Source organism: Chrysochloris asiatica, unplaced genomic scaffold (assembly GCF_000296735.1).
Source record: "Chrysochloris asiatica unplaced genomic scaffold, ChrAsi1.0 scaffold00632, whole genome shotgun sequence".
NCBI classification, from domain to species: Eukaryota; Metazoa; Chordata; class Mammalia; order Afrosoricida; family Chrysochloridae; genus Chrysochloris; species Chrysochloris asiatica.
In genome coordinates, this window is record NW_006409150.1 from 237,591 (window position 1) to 242,403 (window position 4,813).

Sequence of the window (4,813 nt, forward strand, 5' to 3'; positions counted from 1 at the left end):
TCTCTTCCAAAGTCTGCCCCTGGCCTAGTTTTGGCTTTTCCACAGTCTCTGCAGATTTAGTCAATCTGATTTCTGTGTTTTCCACCCAGTGAGGTCCATGTGTATAGTTGTCTTTTACATTGTTTAAAGAAGATATTTGCAATGAAAAAGTCATTGATCTTGCAAAATTCTATCATGCTATCTCCAGTATCTTTTCTATCATCAACTATTGATGCTTTCTCTTTATTTCCAACTTGTGCATTTCAATCACCAGTAATTGTCAATACATATTGATTGCATGTTTGATCAATTCCAGGCTGAAGAAGTATTAGTGTATTATGTTATACAATTATGGTAATTTATTGACATATTATACTATATGGCATATTGCTATATGATATTTTGAAATAATTTTTTAATATTATGTATTGTTGCTTTTTGCTAAGTGCCATTGAGTCAGGATCCAACTCATAGCAACCCTGTACAGGGTTTCCAAGGAGCGGCTGGTGAGTTAGAACTGCCGGCCTTAAAGGCCCAAACCAACTTTGCAGTTTACTGCATTATTATGTATAGATCATGGTTATAGCAGAACTTTTCCCCTTCTAAACAGAAATCTTAAATTATGACATCCAATTTCTTAATCTGTTGTGATCTGCATATGTGTATACATTAACTGAGACTGTTTTATAATGTTCACTCCTAGTTTCTTATTGACAGGGATGACTTTCCTTTTATTCAGGGTCTACTGTGACTTAATCAGAATGAAGACATGGTTAAAATATGGTGTTGAGTCTTTCTGGGTTTCTAAAGGGTCAGAAGTAATTTCATTAAACACTGGTATCACAGTGAATGAAGTCCAGCTATGTTTTTCAGCCCTTTGGTGAAGGAAATACACCAATAGAATAATCATTATGGCATGATGGGTTCTCCTGCATCCTGGAGAAACACCAAAAGAGAGGTGAGCACCTCCTGGGAAGAATGAGTCTAATGGAATAAGAGATGTACACAGAACTGCAAGTTGTCTCCCATGGGTCAAAATTGGCACAAGTTTGCATTTTGTTTCTCTTATAGCTCCAGAGAAACACATTTCTTAGGGAGTGTAAGACCAAAGAATGCTTCATTAATGAAGCACATAGGAATTCATCCACTAAAGTCACAGTCTTGTAAATACTTCCCTTACATTGGCTCAAAACTATTTGACTAATTTCAGTTAACAGGGAAACACAGTTTTATCTTCCAGAGGTCTCATGAGTGGTTTCCTGGGTGTACGGCTTCTGTTAGCAGTGGTATAAGGAAGAAACAACATTGGTGAACACAGACTCTTTCCTGACAATATTTGGGTGAACTGCAACATCATCACAGGTGCTGGGAAATGGGTATGAGTGAGGGCCCTCTTTTATTGATGGTAACTAAAGGAGTTATCACCAGGAATAACATTAAAGGCAATTTTAATGACACAAAATCCTGCTAAGTTAAAGTCCCTGACTCATGATAGTGATTCTGGATATTCTAAAATACCTTATTTTTCTAATTTATCTTTTCTGGTTTGGCTCTCATTCACAAATCTCCCTATCTCAACAATATCTCTCATTGTTTCACCATATCTCCTTTCCCTATCATTGTTGGAAGTATGTGTTGAACCTTATTCAACGATTTTTTTAAGTTAGCAACTCATAAACATTTAGTATCACTAAATTATTTTTGAAATAAGTATAATTTTGTGCTGAATAAGATACTAGTTGACATTGTTCTAAGTAAAGAATTCACAGAAATTCTTGCAATTATATTGAGCTTTGAAGGAGGAGATAACAGGGGAATAATTTGGGGAGTTATACTGTAAGATATGCTTAGGAAATTACACATAGTAGTCAATAACTGATGAACAATGAAGGTGGGGCATGCAAAGTGAAACGTAATCATGGGCAGGTAAGAGTGTGGCCTTATAGTTTGACTGCAGGGTTGACAATTCTGAAATTAATGGAGAGTCAGTGTTGAGTCTATGGCAGATATCTACCATCAGGCTTACCCTGTAGAGTATCCTTTTATTGTGAAGAACAGACTATTGCTAGTGTCAAAACCATAGAAAGATGAGGGATGAAAATAAATATAGTAGAAGTTGGGAGTGAATCTGTGAGAATTTGAATCATAGTATATCCAAAAATCCACTGGGCAATATGAGGTATGCTTGACATTTAAAACTCAGTATATATATCTAAGGTGCTCTGGTAGTGTAGTGGTTACGAACTGGGCTGAGAACCACAAGGTCAGCAGTTCGAAACTACCAACTGTTCTGCAGGAGAAAGATGAGGCATTCTGCTCCTGTAACGATTTACAGCCTCGGAAACCCTGTACCAGGTCACTATGAGTTGGAACCAACTCCACAGCACACAACCACCACCACTATATACATATTTAGTTATTTAATTCTTGTATGAAGTTGGCATCATGATGCTATGTTTAGGGTAAAGTGCTTGAGCCTTACAACAATGATTTTACTTGTCTAAGGTCAGTAGTAGAGTCAGGGTGAAGGTACAGCTTGCTGTTTCTAAGGTTTTTTTCATTTGACTAATATTCTTCAACATTTTAGTAAGAGAAAAATTGCACGTACTGTTCCCATAAAACCCACACTCAGTTCCTTATTATTAACATATCCCATCCAAAAGCCCACATGACATTTATTTGCTACATCTCCTTACACTCCCCTGGTTATAACAAGTTTTCTGTTTTCCTTGCTTGTGACGACCATGAAAGTGTTGAGGAGTTGTTATTGTTATTAAGTGCTGTCAGGCATTTTCTGCCTAAACTTGACCTCGTATAGGATTTCTGAAGGGTTAAATCTCTATGGGAACAGACAGCTTCATTTTTCTCCAAGGTGTGGCTGGTGACCTTGAACCACCAAGCTTGTGGTTACAAGTCCCATGCTTATCCTATAGAGTCATAGCGCTCCTGTGTTGAGGAATACTGATCAAGTATTTTATAAAATGTGTCTTAATTGGTACTTGTCTCATGTTCTTCTCAAGATTGAATTAGAATTAGAATGTTTTGTATTTTAGTATGAGGATCAGAGGGGAGAAGTGTCATTTTGACCTATCATTTTATCAATATTTAATGTGCTAGACTGTAAAGCTAGTTTGAACCACAAAGTCAGTGGTTCAGGCTCACCAGCCACTCCTTGGAAACCCTATGCAGGGTCACTATGAGCCAATATTGACTTGACAGCAGCTAACAACAACATATCATAGCTGACTTGGATTTTGATTGGGATTGCATTAAGTGTATAGATCAAGTTGAGAAGGATTGATATCTTCACATCATTATAGACTCGTTCCATTCACGAATACAGGCTATGTCTCCATTTATTTAATTCTTCTTTTATTTCTCTCTGAAGTGTATTGTGTCTTTCAGGATTTTGTTAGATTAATACCTAATTATTAATACTTGGTATGCAATTTTTTAGATTAATACCTAAATGCTATTTATAAATATATAAATATGTATGTTGTTTTTGTTAAGTATCGTCTAGTTTTTCCAAGGTGCAGTTGGTGGGTTTGAACTACTGACCTTGCAATCCAGAGTTTATCTTACAATACTGTATGAGGATTCCAAAATATGAATCTTAAATAGCTTTGCATAATCTCTTTTCCTCCCTTTTTGTTTACTTCACTCCTTTTTTTCATCTTAGTAGCCTGACTTTCTCTCTTCTATCACATGGCAGGAAATCCAAAGCAAAAATTCCCTGCTCCAGTGCTGATGGGTTCTTGAGATATCAACAGTCATGACTACCCCATTGTAACCTCTGAATGACAAAACTCAGTTCTTAGAGGAGAGTGAAACAAAATGGCTTGTCTGTAGAATGTCCTTTGATTTGGATGGACTCGATTTTAGGTGCAGGAGTACATAACATAGCATCATGACTGAGTGTTGAGGAGATATGCAAAATGAACAGTGAATTGGACACAGGTTGAATAAATATCTTAACCTGTTTTCTGCAAAAAGAATAATGCAATTAAGCCAAATGGAAGTTGAGGGGAGAGAATATCTTTTAGGGATGGATGAATTATGTATCATTTACATATATTATATATTGGTATATGCATATAACATTAAAAAATGACACAATTTAACATAAAATAGTGTTGTTGCTGTTAATTACAACTTGACAAAATCATATGTGGAGAACAAAATTGTTCTGTAGGGTTTTTAAAGATGTGATCGTTGGGAAGCAGATCTCTTTGCCTGCATTCCAAGGCTTCTCTGGAAACTTTTCAGCTAGTAGTTGGATGCTTAACCATTTGGACCACCCATGAAATTACTATAATTTTATGCAATATGATGTGGTATAATACATATGTTGTTGTTGTATGCTGATGAGTAGGTTCTGACTCATAGCAACGCTGTATAGGTTTCCCAGCTGTAAATATTTACAGAAGCAGGAAGTCTCACATTTCTCCACAGGAGCCACTAGTGAATTCACATTGCTCACCTTGTAATTAGCCTTCCAATGTGTTACCCACATAGCCACCAGTACTCCTATAATAATACATGTTGTTGTTGTTAAGTGCCATTGTGTGGGTTCAAACTCATAGTGACACTGTGTGAGGTTTATAAGAAGTAGCTGGGGAGTTTGAACTCCTGTCCTTGTTGCTAGCACTCTAGTGCTTATCCTACAATACCATACCAAGAATGGCAAATGAATTGTCGGACCACATGTCATAGAGTCTTCTGAAGCCTCAGAATAATCTGCTCTTTTGTTTCCCCTCTACTCGTACCTACAATCTCCGTCCAGCTTCCTTTCCCCACTTAACTTACACCATGCTCCTTTTTGCTGCTAGAT